Source organism: Entelurus aequoreus, linkage group LG26, assembly GCF_033978785.1.
Source record: "Entelurus aequoreus isolate RoL-2023_Sb linkage group LG26, RoL_Eaeq_v1.1, whole genome shotgun sequence".
NCBI lineage: Eukaryota > Metazoa > Chordata > Actinopteri > Syngnathiformes > Syngnathidae > Entelurus > Entelurus aequoreus.
The window spans coordinates 20,682,004-20,702,313 of record NC_084756.1 but is presented as its reverse complement, the minus strand read 5'-3'; positions in this window follow the sequence as shown (position 1 = coordinate 20,702,313).

Genomic DNA, 20,310 nt, shown 5'->3' with positions numbered 1-20,310 from the left:
AAAATGTTAAAATTATGGAATATGACAGAGTCAGATGATTGCCGATTTTGTTGTCAGGAGCCTGAATCCACCCTGCATTTGTTTTGGTATTGTCATATTGTGTCTTTGTTTTGGGTGGAAGTTGAAAAAATGTGTTTAAGGATTGGTTTGTTTATGAAGCTTAATGTGGTTTCTGTTATTTTAGGAGAGTTCATTGACAATCATGATTTAGTCAATTTAATTATAGTACTCTGTAAAATGTTTATTTTTAAGGCCAAAAACAGATATTCACTTAGTATTACTTTCTTTAAAACATTTATTCAGTATTTTCTAACTTTAGAATGTTACATGGTTGAAAACGATCATGATGCCAAAAAACATTTAAAAAAAAGATGAGAAGTCCTCAAAGGCTTATTTTGAAAGTATAATTATGTTTATAGATTATATGATATCTGTTGTTGTGTTCCCTAATTTGAGTGACCTGGACATAATCTGGACTGTACATAAATGCTTATTTTGAAAATGTAATTTTGTTTATAAATTATATGCAATCTGTTGTGTTCCCTAATTTTTTTCTGTGTACATGAATGAAGGTATGTGTTGCTGAGTCCGACTTGGACATTATCTGGACTGGGCCTGGTTTAAAAAACCCTTTAAACAAATCTAATTGCATTGACAACCTGGTCTGTTGAAGATAAGGCCCTTTTTTAAAAAATAAAATAAAATAAGATAAATAAATAAAAAACATTTTCTTGGATAAAAAAGAAAGTAAAACAATATAAAAATAATTACATAAAACATAGTAATTAATGAAAATGTTAGTGGACCAGCAGCCTATACAATCATGTGTGCTTCAGGGACTGTGTCCCTTGCAGATGTGTTGTCTATGTTGTGGGAACCAGAATATTGGTCGCAGAAAGAAATAACCCCTTTTGTGTGAGTGGGTGTGGATGAGTGTGCATGGGGGAGGGGGGGTTGTTTGGGTTGATGCACTGATTGAAAGTGTATCTTGTGTTTTTTCTATGTAGATTTAATTTAATTTTATTTTATTTTTATTTTTTTATTTTTTTAGAACAGGCCCGCGGGCGACTCATCTGGTCCTTACGGGCGACCTGGTGCCCGCGGGCACCGCGTTGGGGACCCCTGCATTAAACAATGTAACAAGGTTTTCCAAAATAAATCAACTCAAGTTATGGAAAATATTTATTATTAAAGTCACAAAGTGCATTATTTTTTTTAACATGCCTCAAAACAGCAGCTTGGAATTTGGGACATGCTTTCCCTGAGAGAGCATGAGGAGGTTGAGGTGGGCGGGGTTGACATATGGTACAATACAATCGGCAAGATAGGATGTAGCTAGACCGTGTAGTATTTTATACGTAAGTAGTAAAACTTTAGTCACATCTTAAGTGCACAGGAAGCCAGTGCAGGTGAGCCAGTAAAGGCGTAATATGGTCAAACTTTCTTTTTATGACTAAATAGAGAAAGTTAAGACATTGTCATGCAGCATTATGAAGAGATCTAATGTACAGAATATCAGAAGCATTTATTCAGTTGAAAATATTACTTTTTGCATAACCAAACGTTTTGAACAAGCAAACCATGATTGGAACAATCCACATTTTGTGTTATTAATGCGCGACACTGGTATCTAAACATGGAATTGTAGCTCATCCTCTGAATGCAAGTCAATCAATCAATCAATCAATCAAAGTTTATTTATATAGCCCTAAATCACGAGTGTCTCAAAGGGCTGCACAAGTGCTCCTACAGCAGGGATACAAAGTCTGTATTTCTACAAAATCAGGCAAGACACCAACGCGCTGCAGGTCATTTTTATTGTCATTAAAATCATGTTTATGTCCATCTTGTGTTGAGCTGTTTAAAAAAAAAACCATAATGTTTATAAAAACATTTCATTAAAACAAAGTAATTGTCCAGTCATGGTGTTAAAACTTTAATTATCTAACTGCAGTACACTTATTGTTTAAAAAAATATTAATTTTAAGTTAAATATAAACAAGATGCGATTAATCAAGATTCGTTTGACAATGTTGTATAAGTATGTGTCTGACATGTATAATAAACCAAACGGCTTAAAAATCGGTTTAAAATTCACCTCTGTCTCAATTGGCTAATGCAGTAAATAGACACGGCTTACTTCTTCTCAAGATGGCGGCCGCAATGAAGCACCATTCCAATGGACTGCAGCATTGCAGGCGGCAATCAAACCAATGATCTTAAGAATCAACAATTTGTGTTATTAATGTGCCACACTGGTATCTAAACATGGAATTGTAGCTCCTCCTCTGAATGCAAGTGCTCCTACAGCAGGGATACAAAGTCTGTGTTTCTACAAAATCAGGCAAGACACCAACCAGGTCATTGTTATTGTCATTAAAATCGTGTTTATGTCCATATTGTGTTGAGCTGTTTAAAAAAAAAAAAAGCATAATGTTTATAAAAACATTTTATTAAAACAAACTAATTGTCCAGTCTTGGTATTAAAACTTCAATTATCTAACTAGAGTACACTTATTGTTTAAAATTTTTTAATTTTAAGTTAAATATGAACAAGATGCGATTAATCACGATTCGTTTTACAAGGTAGTAAGATAAGTATGTGTCTGACATTAAAAATAAACCAAACGGCTTAAAAATCGGTTTAAAATTCACCTCCGTCTCAATTGGCTAATGCAGTAAAAAGACACGGCTTACTTCTTCTCAAGATGGCGGCTGTGATGACGCACCATTCCAATGGACTGCAGCATTGCAGGCGGCAATCAAACCAATGATCGTAACAATCCACAATTTGTGTTATTAATGTGCGACACTGGTATCTAAACATGGAAATGTAGCTCCTCCTCTGAATGCATGTGCTCCTACAGCAGGGATACAAAGTCTGTGTTTCTACAAAATCAGGCAAAACACCAACCAGGTCATTTTTATTGTCATTAAAATCGTGTTTATGTCCATCTTGTGTTGAGCTGTTTTAAAAAAAAACACACAAAAAACATAATGTTTATAAAAACATTTTATTAAAACAAACTAATTGTCCAGTCATGGTATTAAAACTTAAATGATCTAACTTAGAGTACACTTATCGTTTAAAAAATATATCTATTTGCGATTAATCTTGAGTTAAATATGAACAAAATGCGATTAATCACGATTGGTTTGATAAATATGTGTCCGACATTTATAATAAACCAAAAGGCTTAAAAATCGGTTTAAAATTATCCTCTGTCTCAATTGGCTAATGCAGTAAATAGACACGGCTTACTCCTTCTCAAGATGGCGGCTGTGATGACGCACCATTCCAATGGACTGCAGCATTGCAGGCGGCAATCAAACCAATGATCGTAACAATCCACAATTTGTGTTATTAATGTGCGACACTGGTATCTAAACATGGAAATGTAGCTCCTCCTCTGAATGCATGTGCTCCTACAGCAGGGATACAAAGTCTGTGTTTCTACAAAATCAGGCAAAACACCAACCAGGTCATTTTTATTGTCATTAAAATCGTGTTTATGTCCATCTTGTGTTGAGCTGTTTTAAAAAAAACATAATGTTTATAAAAACATTTTATTAAAACAAACTAATTGTCCAGTCATGGTATTAAAACTTAAATGATCTAACTTAGAGTACACTTATCGTTTAAAAAATATATCTATTTGCGATTAATCTTGAGTTAAATATGAACAAAATGCGATTAATCACGATTGGTTTGATAAATATGTGTCTGACATTTATAATAAACCAAAAGGCTTAAAAATCGGTTTAAAATTATCCTCTGTCTCAATTGGCTAATGCAGTAAATAGACACGGCTTACTTCTTCTCAAGATGGCGGCTGTGATGACGCACCATTCCAATGGACTGCAGCATTGCAGGCGGCAATCAAACCAATGATCGTAACAATCCACAATTTGTGTTATTAATGTGCGACACTGGTATCCAAACATGGAAATGTAGCTCCTCCTCTGAATGCATGTGCTCCTACAGCAGGGATACAAAGTCTGTGTTTCTACAAAATCAGGCAAAACACCAACCAGGTCATTTTTATTGTCATTAAAATCGTGTTTATGTCCATCTTGTGTTGAGCTGTTTTAAAAAAAAACATAATGTTTATAAAAACATTTTATTAAAACAAACTAATTGTCCGGTCATGGTATTAAAACTTAAATGATCTAACTTAGAGTACACTTATCGTTTAAAAAATATATCTATTTGCGATTAATCTTGAGTTAAATATGAACAAAATGCGATTAATCACGATTGGTTTGATAAATATGTGTCTGACATTTATAATAAACCAAAAGGCTTAAAAATCGGTTTAAAATTATCCTCTGTCTCAATTGGCTAATGCAGTAAATAGACACGGTTTACTCCTTCTCAAGATGGCGGCTGTGATGACGCACCATTCCAATGGACTGCAGCATTGCAGGTGGCAATTAAACCAATGATCATAACAATCCACAATTTGTCTTAACGCGCGACACTGGTATCTAAACATGGAATTGTAGCTCCTCCTCTGAATGCAAGTGCTCCTACAGCAGGGATACAAAGTCTGTGTTTCTACAAAATCAGGCAAGACACCAACCAGGTCATTTTTATTGTCATTAAATCGTGTTTATGTCCATCTTGTGGACTGCGGCATTGCAGGCGGCATCTACCTGTTCATTTCTATGTGTTGTCCTCCATGAACCAGGAAGTACACAACCGTTTGGGCCTTGGTGAAGGTCTATGCTCTGTATGCGATGCTAGTAACACAGTGGCATCGCTAGAGCTACAGTGTGGTTATTTGAAAGAAATGGCGCTATTGTTTTCCTGGAGAGTGCTAATAATGATCTTGTAATAGTAGGAATGTGTCCTCAGAAAGGGAGTTGAGAGGAGCCGTGTGCAGGTATGCTAAGAAATGATTAAGAGATGCTCTGGGGGTCTCGGCTTTATTCTGTGAGATTACGCGTCACCGGCAGTATAAAAAGCTCCCAGCTGTCGCCATGAAAGCACTTACAGTATAATAATCCCCCACAAATCCTGTAATTATGCCAGCATATGCCATGTACCTGAGCCGCAGCTTTGTGGCCCGTCACCTCCGAGGATCCTCGCGAGACGCTCGGCATATAACTGCTTCCCCCCGGACCGCCTCGTTTGCATAGGTGAAGGAAATCTTGTTTTTTGGGGGGCTGTTTTGAATTTCAAGGTCTGGAGTATTAAAAGTAGATAATCTGTAAAAAAGTGCAAGTAAAAAGAAATATTAAAGGGGGCTTAGAACGATGTATTGTGGCAGATTAATGCCATTTTATTTTTTGCAAAAAGGTTTAATAAGACTATGAAAGGTTTTATTTCGATGACATACAGTACCGTATTTTTCGGACTATAAGTCGCAGTTTTTTCATAGTTTGGCCGGGGGTGCGACTTATACTCAGGAGCGACTTATGTGTGAAATTATTAACACATTACCGTAAAATATCAAATAATATTATTTAGCTCATTCACGTAAGCGACTAGACGTATAAGATTTCATGGGATTTAGAGATTAGGAGTGACAGATTGTTTGGTAAACGTGTAGCATGTTCTATATGTTATAGTTATTTGAATGACTCTTACCATAATATGTTACGTTAACATACCAGGCACGTTCTCAGTTGGTTATTTATGCGTCATATAACGTACACTTATTCAGCCTGTTGTTCACTATTCTTTATTTATTTTAAATTGCCTTTCAAATGTCTATTCTTGGTGTTGGCTTTTATCAAATACATTTCCCCAAAAAATGCAACTTATACTCCAGTGCGACTTATATATGTTTTTTTCCTTCTTTATTATGCATATTCGGCCGGTGCGACTTATACTCAGAAAAATACGATATTTATTTATACTCACGGGACACATTATTAGGTAAACTTGCACAAACTAACAGGATCCTGCACACTAATGAAGACAAAAATGCTCACTTTTGACAGCCATTGCGTATTACCCTATTTTTCGGACTATAAGGCGCACTTAAAATCCTTTTAATTTTCTCAAAAATCGACAGTGCGCTTTATAAACCGGTGCACCTAATGTATGGTTGTGCTTACCGACCTCGAAGCTATTTTACAAACCCCGTTTCCATATGAGTTGGGAAATTGTGTTAGATGTAAATATAAACGAATACAATGATTTGCAAATCCTTTTCAACCCATATTCAATTGAATGCACTACAAAGACAAGATATTTGATGTTCAATCTCATAAACTTTTTTTTTTTTTTGCAAATAATAATTAACTTAGAATTTCATGGTTGCAACACGTGCCAAAGTAGTTGGGAAAGGGCATGTTCACCACTGTGTTACATGGCCTTTCCTTTTAACAACACTCAGTAAACGTTTGGGAACTGAGGAGACACATTTTTTAAGCTTCTCAGGTGGAATTCTTTCCCATTCTTGCTTGATGTACAGCTTAAGTTGTTCAACAGTCCGGGGGTCTCCGTTGTGGTATTTTAGGCTTCATAATGCGCCACACATTTTCAATGGGAGACAGGTCTGGACTACAGGCAGGCCAGTCTAGTACCCGCACTCTTTTACTATGAAGACATGTTGATGTAACACGTGGCTTGGCATTGTCTTGCTGAAATAAGCAGGGGCGTCCATGGTAACGTTGCTTGGATGGCAACATATGTTGCTCCAAAACCTGTATGTACCTTTCAGCATTAATGGGGCCTTCACAGATGTGTAAGTTACCCATGTTTTGGGCACTAATACACCCCCATACCATCACAGATGCTGGCTTTTCAACTTTGCGCCTATAACAATCCGGATGGTTCTGTTCCTCTTAGGTCCGGAGGACGCGACGTCCACAGTTTCCAAAAACAATTTGAAATGTGGACTCGTCAGACCACAGAACACTTTTCCACTTTGTATCAGTCCATCTTAGATGAGCTCAGGCCCAGCGAAGCCGACTGCGTTTGTGGGTGTTGTTGCTAAACGGTTTTCGCCTTGCATAGGAGAGTTTTAACTTGCACTTACAGATGTAGCGACCAACTGTAGTTACTGACAGTGGGTTTCTGAAGTGTTCCTAAGCCCATGTGGTGATATCCTTTACACACTGATGTCGCTTGTTGATGCAGTACAGCCTGAGGGATCGAAGGTCACGGGCTTAGCTGCTTATGTGCAGTGATTTCTCCAGATTCTCTGAACCCTTTGATGATATTACGGACCGTAGATGGTGAAATCCCTAAATTCCTTGCAATAGCTGGTTGAAAAAGGTTTTTCTTAAACTGTTCAACAATTTGCTCAAGCATTTGTTGACAAAGTGGTGACCCTCGCCCCATCCTTGTTTGTGAATGACTGAGCATTTCATGGAATCTACTTTTATACCCAATCATGGCACCCACCTGTTCCCAATTTGCCTGTTCACCTGTGGGATGTTCCAAATAAGTGCTTGATGAGCTTTCCTCAACTTTATCAGTATTTATTGCCACCTTTCCCAACTCTTTGTCACGTGTTGCTGGCATCAAATTCTAAAGTTGATTATTTGCACATCAAATATGTTGTCTTTGTAGCATATTCAACTGAATATGGGTTGAAAATGATTTGCAAATCATTGTATTCCGTTTATATTTACATCTAACAATTTCCCAACTCATATGGAAACGGGGTTTGTAAATCATGAAATGCAACCTTAATTGAGCAAAAACGATGCATATTTATCCGGGAAAGTCTTGATACCAATTTCCTAGACCCAGTCACACACAAATAAGTTGTGCTTTTCCAAGTTTTCATCTGTTTGTGTAAAATGGAGTCTGGAGCACAATAGTTCGATATGTCTGGGTACGCGACTGACGTATAATCCTTGATACCAACCGACAATTTTTTTGGGGATAAAGTATCGAGATCTATTCCATTGCATAGTTAGATTTTTTTGCTCTTATCTGTTTTTTGCAGGAAGATTTGAGACTTCTTTGTACTTATTCAGTTTGTGCGCGTCTTGGCTTGGTTGACCACCACTGTTTTTCACTTCCGAGAAGAAGTCACATGATGAATTACATGCAATACAATACAATAAGACATATAGTAAGGCATGAGTCAACCTGTTTAGGTCTACAAATATAAAGAAAAATGTAAGGCTTGTTTTCAATATGCTAAAAAAGCTCTGTGCATTAAGTTGTCTGGACAGCCAGGATATGAGTCTGTTTCTGGGGAACAAGTGGAAGAACCGCATGGAGCTCACTCAACATTACAATAGTCGAAGTCTTGTATTTTAGCACAAGTTTACTTAGGTTACTCATGTCACGCCAAGCTTTACATGTCTGATGTTAAATGTTTTAAATGAATAAATACAGCTATACTTACATTTTCAAGTGCTCTTTTATCTTCGCGTGCAAGTATTGTTCCATGCAGAGTTTTGCCAAATATCACGGCTATATCGAGACAAACACGGATAATCTAAAAATGCAGTCACTTCCGTAATCACAGCAGGACTTGCGACGTCATGACGCCATGTCTGTATTCCGGTCAGATTGCATTCACATTGGATAGCTTGACTCCAAGTTCCACATTTGTACCCGCAAGTCACGCTGACTTCACTCTCTCGACTTCGGTCTGCTCCAACGTCTCACTCTTCCTTCATCCTCTGTATATTCAGGTTCAAAAATATAGGATTGTAAATCCTCTTTTGTTCAAAAATAGCAATCTTTGTCGTCTGTTACCAAGTCTGCCATGATTACAACACACTCCCGTTTGTTTCCAGAAGTAGGAATACACATTTGTTGCCGGAAGTCGAAGTGCGCTGCTCTGGAAACGTAAATAAATGCGCTGAGGAAAGAAGTTCCGGTAATGTAAAAAATTATCAAAATAGAGTAAATATATAACATATTACATTTTGTTATGAATGTGTCTGTTACTACATTATATATAGACTCGCAGTGTGTATACAAAACGTTAATGGAGAGTTTTGAAGTTGTCTTAGAGGGCTTTGAAGGCTTCAACAGGGACTTCCATAGCAACATTTTGCAAGCTTTCATCATTTTTAGGATCCTAAAAAAAAGACGTGTGTTCTGGTCTCTCATAATGGTTGTGAACAATTGGCAAAATGTCCAAAAAAAGTGCAGTACCCCTTTAAAGAAGTCCTCTTATGCAAAACCACATTTTCTTAACTATTGGTACATGTTTTAATGTATTTGGGACACCCATAAGTCCCAGAAATTAGAAATCAGACCTTGGAGGAATGGCGGAGATATTAGTAAAACAATGTTACCTTCTTCCAAACTTCAAACAAGCCGTTTGGAATTTGAGACTTTAGTGATATAGTTTGCCTTAGTCAGCCAATATCTCCATATATGGCTCTAGGTTTACCCAAAGAGCTGTGAGCTCATTAAGTTATTTATTTTTCTCTATCTTTTTGTTGTGGGGCAGACTGGCTCGTACATGTACAGACATGCTAAAATATTCAGATTTTGCCATTTCTTATACAAAGTAGCGTATAATTGTAACTTACATCTGTCAGTAGACTCCATGGGGAAAGCGCTAAAGCAAATCTGTGTTAAAAGTGTTTAGTATTAACATATGTTTTCCTATATCATTTTGCCCTATTTTCCAATTGTTGCTGCTTATTTTATTACTACAGTCTAACACAGGCTGCACTTTGTATACCCCTGGTGTGTTGACATATATTATTCTGCCCTCCCTGAATGTTGGAATTTAGTTTGCCAGATATGTGAACAGTATTTTAAATTAGATATGAAAGTACAACTTGAGGTTGTTTAATAGTCTCCAAATGAAGTTACTGTAAAACTAAGCACACAGGACATTAAAATAATATACATATGAAGTCCACATACATGTAGGAAATAGTGTTGTCTTGATAACAATATTTTGGTACCGGTACCAAAATGTATTTAGATACTTTTTGATACTTTTCTAAATAAAGGGGGCCACAAAAAATGCATCATTGGGTTTATTCTACAAAAAATCTTACAGTACATTAAACATTTGTTTCTTATTGCAAGTTTGTCCTTGAATTAAATAGTGAACATACAAGACAACTTGTCTTTTGTCATAAGTCAGCAAACAAAGGCTTCTAATATAGCTGCTGACGTATGCAGTAACATATTGTGTCATTTATACTCTATTATTTTGTCAACATTATTAAGGACAAGTGGTAGAAAATAAATTATTAATGTACTTGTTCATTTACTGTTAATATCTGCCTACTTTCTCTTTTAACACTCCTGTTAAAATGTAATAATCACTTATTCTTCTGTTGTTTGGATGCTTATTTATTTCAAACCTGCACAGTACAACACATTTTTTTTTTTTTTTTTACATTTTGGCAGAGACATTTATGCAAGGCTTGAAAAGGGGTTGGATGAAGCAGATGCTTATGCTGCCCACTGCTCCCCAAGGGGATGGGACAAATGCAGAGGACACATTTCACCACATCTAGTGTGTGTGTGACAATCATTGGTACTTTAATCTTTAATCTTAATCTTATAATATCCCAACCCCTCTCACTCACTCCACATTTAACATAAACCATGTAATACAATAACAATACCATACAAACAAAAACAAGAAAAACTCCTGTACACTAACAATATAATAGTACCACTGTTAGTATAAGACAAGACTAGACGAGACAAAACACACACACACACACACACACACACACACATACACACACACACACACACACACACACACACAGGCCCAAACACTCTCTGACCATACACCTCTCTCCCATCGTTCTGTGCTGAGGGCATCACTCTCTTTCCTTCTCGTACTTCTTTTTTAAACAGTGTTTTAAATTGAATCATGTTTAACTCGTCCCCTAAGCTGTTCCACAGAGTGACTCCACGCACTGAAATGCACATTGATTTTAACGTTGTTCTAAATTTAGGCAAATGTAATTTGTTGTTTCCTCTAAGACTGTAACTATGGTGAGCATCTCTATCCTGGAATAGGTTCTGTATATTGGATGGTAGAGAGTTTTGGGATGCCCTAAACATAATTTGAGCAGTTTTAAAATTGATCACATCGTGCAGTTTAAGTTGCTTTAACTCCATGAATAGTGGATTTGAATGATGTCTGTAGTGAACATTAGACACAATCCTAATGGCCTTTTTCTGCAGAGTGACTAAAGGCTGTAGATGGGATTTATAACAATTTCCCCAGACTTCAACACAATAGTTTAAATATGACATAATAAATGAATGATACAATAACAGCAGAGCATTGGTGTTCAATAAATGACATTAGTTTTGGATGATACCACAAATGTAGGTATCAATCCGATACCAAGTCGTTACAGGATCATACATTGGTCATATTCAAAGTCCTCATGTGTCCAGGGACATATTTCCTGAATTTATAAACATAATATACTTTTTTTTATTAAATGAAAAAACATTTTGTGATGCTAAAAAATATCGGTTGGGGGGACCGGTATTTTTTAGAGGCGGTATAGTACTGAATATGATTCATTAGTATTGCGGTACTATACCAATACCGGTATACCGTACAACCCTAGTAGGAACAACAATACCGTTTGGAATAAACTGGGGGGAAAAAACAATACAGGAAAACTCAGCATTATTCTCTTCTTAGATATGTTGTATCTCATTAAATTGAGCATGTAAAAGTCCAAATCCAAATAAAGTTGTGGTAAATCGCGGAAATCAGCACAAGGATAAAAATCTTGGCAACGCTTAGCTTGGTTTACATATACAAAATGAGCCTGTGCTTTCCAACTAATTAATATTAATACGCAGAATGGAAATGAGCGACGAAGAACAAGCTGGGTGCATTGAGTCAGGAGATTCACATGTAAGCCCTTTCTCAGGAGAAGTGGGCTCCAAAGAGGTGTGACGGCAGGGCATAGACCGCCATACACACAGACAATTTTTCTAGATAATAGCCTATCACGCAGGATACAATTTAAATTAAAAAATGCAATTTTCACCTTGAAATGAACAAATGATTACAATTTCTATACAAATTAAGGCATCCAGGCTGTGCCTCAGTACTGCGCCAAGGCCATGAAACCTGACATAATTACCATGAAATACATTTTCAAATATTTGTATTTTGTCCATCGCTTTAAAACATGCCACTCTGCCTTGTGTTGCTTTGTGATCTCGCCTCCTTCTGGGGGGAAACACGTATGAAAAGGGAGAAAATCATCAGAGATGAAAAGCTCTTCAACAGGAGAGATAAAAAAATATGGAGCGGGGAAGGGGGGGGGTTAAAAAAAGCCAACCTCCCATATTCACAGTCAATCAGTGCCGCTCGGCACCGAGACCCCCGGAGCGATCTCTAAAAGCCAAATTACTGCTTCTTATCGAAGGCATCGTATCTACCAGTTATCTGCTCCGTGCTCATCGCCAGAAATGCTATTTATTTGTGATTACAGGCGCCCCTTAGAGTGAAAGGTGTTTGCGTACGCGCGAGGCGCTCCAAAGTTTTGCCGCATTGTGAACTCCTCAGCTTCTTCAGGGAGGAGAAACACCTTATTTGGGCTTAGGGTGGTCTTGTGCAGAAAGAAGGATGAAAGTGTAGCCCATGGGAAATGAGAGACAAGACCTGGAAAAAAAAAAAAAAAAAGTCCTATCTTGCAGGGGATTCACACTGAGCAGAGGTGTCGAATTGACTTCAAAATGCACAAACTTGGCGGGAAGTTGCTGGAACGCCGCCAAAAAGTTGGTCTTTTTACGTGCGGATATATGTGTCCTGGCTGTGGGGAGACAGACGCAATGTTTACCAGTCTACATTTGCATGCTAAACAATGTTAAACTTAAGTTTTCACCTCGCACACTTCATGCTAACACTTCTCTTCACTTTATAGGTCTGGGGCCGTACTTATCAAGCTTCTTAGAATTACTCCTAAGAAGTCTGCTAAGAGTTGACTTAAGAGTAAATAAATTATTCGCTGAAAGCTGCACTTAAAAGTTAGTTATCAAGCGTCTTACTCACACTTTCAGCGAAGTGTAGGGCTGAATCTTAAGTGTCACACTCAGAGCTGAATTACGACATTACTATGTGCCGTAAACGGAATTTTAGGTGACGTCATTTCTGTGTCCATAGAAATGACCAATCACGGAAGGGAATCCGTTGTCTAAGAATAAAGAAATATCTTGAAAATATTTAAGTGGACAATGGGAGTGTATATTTTGACAATAAACTACAAAATAATACAAAACAAACTAGTCCCCGCCGGCACTCACGCTACCGCTCCCTCTCTTCTATCGCCCACACACTCACTGACGTCACTCACCTCACGGCCACACACATACGCTACTGTCATAACATTTTCTTTCCAATTCATTAATTAGGCAACTAATTTGAAACTGGTGTGGGTGGCTCTATATATACTAGCCCACTGCAGACACATGCAGAAATCAACAAGGAATCGAAAAGTATTAAATCTGTGACAAAAATAATATCCGCTCTGTCTAAACGATACCGTTTGATCAGCTGCTCGTCATAAAAAAAAAAAAAAACATTGTTCCGTTCCCTGAACGTTCGCGCACGTCTCTCTCGCCTCAGTGCCATCCCCTGCTGGCAACTCCTAACCACTTAAGACACCTCTGAAGGTCTCTTAAATATCGTGGAGAGTAGGAGTGATTCTTATACTTAAGAACGTTGATAAAAACCTTTTATTCTTAAGTTTGAGAGTAGGACTAAATTTCGCAAATTCTCAGGACTTAAGTGTAAAATGGCACTCTAAGAAGCTTGATAAGTACGGCCCCTGATCTACTCAGACCCCAAATAAGTGCTAAATTGCGTGTACAAAGTTTTAAAAAAAATTGTGTACTATTAGTGGACATATTGCAGGTGATCTACTAAGGCTATGTCTTCACTAAGCCGGATAACCCCTTAAACGAATAATTATTTAGCCTAAGCCCCGTTTCGGCCACAATAAACTATCGTTTAAGGCAGGGGTGTCCAAACTTTTTCCACTGAGGGCCGCACACTGAAAAATCAAAGCAAGCGGGGGCCATTTTGAGATTTTTTATTTAAAAAACCAATACAATATATGTATAAAAAATATACATTTAAGTCTCCACTCAGGCAAAGGGTTTTGGTCAAAAAAATATTTAAAAAATTGTTGCTATTTAGTATTATTATTATTATTATTATTATTATTATTATTATTATTATTCGAGGTTTAAATCTCTAGATCAACATTAGGTCTATCTGTCAATATAACGTTGTTAAAGATTTAAAGGCCTACTGAAACCCACTACTACCGACCACGCAGTCTGATAGTTTATATATCAATGATGAAATCTTAACATTGAAACACATGCCAATACGGCCGGGTTAACTTATAAAGTGCAATTTTAAAATTCCCGCCACACTTCTGGTTGAAAATCTCCTTTGGATATGATTTATGCGCATGACGTCATAAAATGCACGGAAGTGTTTGGGCCCTATTGGACACAATACACAAAGCTCTGTTTTCTTCGACAAAATTCCACAGTATTCTGGACATCTGTGTTGGTGAATCTTTTGCAATTTGTTTAATGAACAATGGAGGCTGCAAAGAAGAACGTTGTAGGTGGGATCGATCGGTGTCTTAGCGGCTAAGTACAATACTTATAGCCACACAACAAGGACTACTTACCCTGATAGAAGACGCCTAGCTGATGCTTGCCGCCAAACCCACGGATGAAGTCCTTCGTCGCGCCGTTGATCGCTGGAACGCAGGTGAGCACGACTGTTGATGGGAAGATGAAGGCTGGCTGGCGTAGGTGGAGCGCTAATGTTTTATCATAGTTCTGTGAGTTCCGGCTGCTAAGTTGCTAAATTAGCCTTAGTGTCGTTAGCAACAGCATTGTTAAGCCTTACCAGGCTGAGAATTTTTAACCGTGTAGTTACATGTACATGGTTTAATAGTATTTTTGCTCTTCTGTCTATCCTTCCAGTCAGGGGTTTATTTATTTTGTTTCTATCTTCATTTGAGAACGATGCTAGCACGTTAGCTCAGTAGCTAACTGTGTCACCGATGTATTGTCTTGGAGATAAAAGTCACTTTAAATGTCCATTTCGCGTGCTCTACTCTCATTTTCAAGAGGATATAGTATCCGAGGTGGTTTAAAATACAAATCCGTGATACACAATAGAAAAAGGAGAGAGTGTGGAATCCAATGAGCCAGCTTGTACCTAAGTTACGGTCAGAGCGAAAAAAGATACGTCCATCACTGCCTCTCAAGTCCTTCACTGTAACGTTCCTCATATACGAATCTTTCATCCTCGCTCAAATTAATGGGGTAATCGTCACTTTCTCGGTCCGAATCTCTCTCGCTCCATTGTAAACAATGGGGAATTGTGAGGAATACTAGCTCCTGTGACGTCACGCTACTTCCGGTACAGGCAAGGCTTTTTTTATCAGCGAGCAAAAGTTGCGAACTTTATCGTCGATTTTCTCTACTAAATCCTTTCAGCAAAAATATGGCAATATCGCGAAATGATCAAGTATGACACATAGAATGGATCTGCTATTCCCGTTTAAATTAAAAAAAATCATTTCAGTAGGCCTTTAAGTTGTGTGCTCTTTTTGTCCAAAGAGATCCTGTTTTTTATGGAAAAAACACAAAATATGCAATATTTTCACCCAATAAAAATTTTAAGTGGCATATTTGAGATTATATAATAATTGGAGCCTTAAAAAGGTCAATAACTCATAACAACATTGATTTTAATTAATTACTCTTTTTTGAGCAATGACACTTAAAAACAAAATTCCCACTAAAATGATTGGGGATCCAAAAGGGTCCTACTCATTAAAGTGTTAAAAAATAAATTCTAATTTTTATTTATTTTCAACACAATGATCTCGAGATCAACTTCAGATCTATCCGTCAATTATAAGTTTTATTGTTGTTTATGTTTTTTGTTTGTTCGTTTAAGGCCCTTCTTTAAAAAACTAAAAGAAAAAAAAGCTTAGTTTTTTATATGGCAAACACAAAATATGCAACATTTTCCCCAAATATATCTCAAAGTGGAATATTTAATGTGATGTAATTGGAACCTTGAATAGGTCAATAATTCATAATGACATTGATTTTGATTCATTATTATTTTTTAAAGAAAAAAAAAAGTGTTATTAGAGTCAACATTGCAACATTTTCTTGTTACGTTTGCTCTTTTATACCACTTTTTATGTTTTGTTTAGTTTTTATCGTATTTTTAGAATGTGTCATAGGGCCGTTAAAAAATTACCTGCGGGCCGCAAATGGCCCCCGGGCCGCACTTTGGACACCCCTGGTTTAAGGTTCCCCTCCTCGGACAAATTTTTACACGGGTAAGTGCGCCGTGTATTTCTTGAATCTCCGGCTCTTAGCTTTATACGGACTCATTGATCGTTTACAAACTGAGTTCGGAGAGGAAGTGACGCCAGAAAGACTGTGCCCCACACAGGAAGTGACGTCAGAAAGAACACGCCACAGCCAGCTTCATAATAAAGCGGTTTCATAACTCGGAGCTAACCACTGGAAATATGAAGGCGAGTCATCCAGACATGCCCGTGTTTCTCCTTCTTCTACATGTACAGACGCTTGTGGAAATCACACATGAATACCTTAAGAGAAAGCGATTGCAGCTATTTGGGATACAACACTTCTCAGACGGCAAGAGAACTTTCAAATGTCCAGGTCAGCTGTGATTCTACTTTGCAAAAAACTTCGTCCATTTGTCGAAGGAGAGTCAACGAGAAAGCGGGCTCCCGTGGATGTGATAAAAAAGGTAGCGTGTGCTTTGTATTACCTGGCCGTCGAGTGAAAACTACGGAAAACAGCGAATGCTTTTGGACTTGCAAAGCAGACTGTATCAGTTATTGTCCGCCATGTATGTCGCGGACTCAACGTCTAGGTCCAGAGTATAAAAAGTCACCAAAAAGGAATGGACAATGAAGGTGAAGGCAAAAGAGTGAGGAGTGTCCTGACCAGATATCTAGATCCCTGGTTTGATTGATGTAAAATGTTCTTTACCACATTGTTTACATGTCTAATAAAGATTTGATTAATTTATGATGGATCAGGTGTGATTCACTACAATAGGGCCCCACAGCACACTGGATTCCAGTTAATTGAAATACCACAACACTGGATATTGTTCAGATAAGTTTAGTTTAAGAACTTGCACACAAAGCAACACTGGAGGTGACTATGACGTGCGCATTTTCCACGCATGCGTACTAGGTCGCGTTGCGCCGGCGGACGGATGGGGGAGGTTGATCTTAAACGGTGGCATTGTTGTGTGTGGACACAACTTAGGTTAGGTGGGATTTACCCTGGATAACCTTATACTTAGCCTTAGACTGCAAGTGCAATTGGTAATAAGTGCAAAAGTGGTGCAAACCACCCTATAAAATGAGAACTGTGCATGTACTTCCAGCTGTCACGGCGTGGGACGGCGTGGCGAAGTTGGTAGAGTGGCCGTGCCAGCAATCGGAGGGTTGCTGGTTACTGGGGTTCAATCCCCACCTTCTACCATCCTAGTCACGTCCGTTGTGTCCTTGGGCAAGACACTTCACCCTTGCTCCTGATGGCTGCTGGTTAGCGCCTTGCATGGCAGCTCCCGCCATCAGTGTGTGAATGTGTGTGTGAATGGGTGAATGTAGAAATACTGTCAAAGCGCTTTGAGTACCTTGAAGGTAGAAAAGCGCTATACAAGTATAACCCATTTATCATTTATTATTTACCATGGAGACACTCATTTTCCTCCACATCAACGGCATCATGCGCCAATCTGTGCTGTTTGGCTATGTTGTAGAACATGCAGCACACAACTATAATTTGGAACCGACTTTTCAGCACGCTGAAGGTGTGCTCAATGGCATTTCACGTTCTGATGGGAGCACGATTATAGGCGAGTTGAGCACAGGAATGGGTGTTTCGTGTCATGTATTGAAACAGCACACCAGGAAAAAAATACTATCCGCGATGGAATGATCCAGACACAAGAAAATGCAATGTTGTAATAGTTTTTCGATAGGAGATGCTCCTTTTTGTGTCTGCTGGTTTCAAATCAGCCCCTGTGTCAGCCAAGTAGCTCAAAACTGGAATTGCCCGATAAACGATATGTCTAATGATATTATTTATGACAGTCTGAATATTTCGACACAAGCACAGAAGATTCTCAGTCTCCGTATTCTGTCACGGTAACCGCAGTTATTTGTGCCTAACTGTGCCAGTTTGCACGTACACTACCGTTCAAAAGTTTGGGGTCACCCAAACAATTTTGTGGAATAGCCTTAATTTCTAAGAACAAGAATAGGCTGTCGAGTTTCAGATGAAAGTTCTCTTTTCTGGCTATTTTGAGCGTTTAATTGACCCCACAAATGTGATGCTCCAGAAACTCAATCTGCTCAAAGGAAGGTCAGTTTTGTAGCTTCTGTAATGAGCTAAACTGTTTTCAGATGTGTGAACATGATTGCACAAGGGTTTTCTAATCATCAATTAGCCTTCTGAGCCAATGAGCAAACACATTGTACCATTAGAACACTGGAGTGATAGTTTCTGGAAATGGGCCTCTATACACCTATGTAGATATTGCACCAAAAACCAGACATTTGCAGCTAGAATAGTCATTTACCACATTAGCAATGTATAGAGTGTATTTCTTTAAAGTTAAGACTAGTTTAAAGTTATCTTCATTGAAAAGTACAGTGCTTTTCCTTCAAAAATAAGGACATTTCAATGTGACCCCAAACTTTTGAACGGTAGTGTACCTTCCAAACTTTCTAAACATGGACGTGTAAAAACTACTGCAAACCTTTTCAGGTTTGATAAATCACTGTGCAGACGCTAAATGATTACATTTGCATCTCTTCCTCCCAGTATTATGTTTTTTAATAATCTGCATATATTCTGCATAAGCATGAAGGCAAACGTGCTAAATGGATTGCGCTATTTAACAAAAGCAACCCATGGTATAGATCAGCTTTGGTTTTAGTAGATCCTTTAATAGATCAGGCCCTATGTGTGTATGTAAATTAATAGTGTCTGTGTGAATGGAATGGCCTTTACATAATACTGAACGTGTAATGGAATGGATGGGAAATGGATATACAGGATATGAACAGATGTTGACAGTTGGTGTGAGTAAATGGACGTTTATCACAAATATGTGTAAACTGAATGTATTTGTCACAAGTACAATGTACATATAAAAATAAAAATAAACATTTAAACCATCATTTAGGAGCAGTGGGCAGCCATCAGGGTCATAGTTCAGCATCTTGGTAGGTGTAGCATTTATATGTAGACCACACTGGGTGCAAGGTGGGCAAATATCAGCAGCAGTGCCTGGGATGGAGAAATGTTAACACTGATGCAATGTTAACCAGTTAAAATCTGTATCTAAACAATGTTGTCACCTCGTACACTCGTAGATGTCCTTTTCTTGACATTATGTGTGTATGTATGTAGGGACAAGCGGTAGAAAATGGATGGATGTACACTACCGTTCAAAAGTTTGGGGTCACATTGAAATGTCCTTATTTTCAATGAAAATAACTTTAAACTAGTCTTAACTTTAAAGAAACACACTCTATACATTGCTAATGTGGCAAATGACTATTCTAGCTGCAAATGTCTGGTTTTTGGTGCAATATCTACATAGGTGTATAGAGGCCCATTTCCAGCAACTATCACTCCAGTGTTCTAATGGTACAATGTGTTTGCTCATTGGCTCAGAAGGCTAATTGATGATTAGAAAACCCTTGTGCAATCATGTTCACACATCTGAAAACAGTTTAGCTCGTTACAGAAGCTACAAAACTGACCTTCCTTTGAGCAGATTGAGTTTCTGGAGCATCACATTTGTGGGGTCAATTAAACGCTCAAAATGGCCAGAAAAAGAGAACTTTCATCTGAAACTCGACTGTCTATTCTTGTTCTTAGAAATGAAGGCTATTCCACAAAATTGTTTGGGTGACCCCAAACTTTTGAACGGTAGTGTATGTATGTATGTATATAGATAGACACATTTAGCGCCTGATATGCCAAAATCCAAATGCCACTCGCTAAACAGCGTGTGCAGACTATAAAATTGTATATTAGTGGGTGTGTTGTGGATGATCAATTGATAACATCCCCACTCTTTTAATTAAGGATGTTGCTTGTACTACAGGCTGTGCCCAAGGAAACACTCATTTCCCTCTACGGTTATGACATCATATACTCCAAAGGTCCAACCTGTGCTGTGTTATGTTGTGGAATATAAAGTAAAGTAAAGTACCAATGATTGTCATGTAGTGGATTGTCCGAAGCTTAAGCAGGCAACAAAAGTAGTTTAGTACAACACATTTATTTACCCATTATCAGAAGTGCAGGTTGAATTG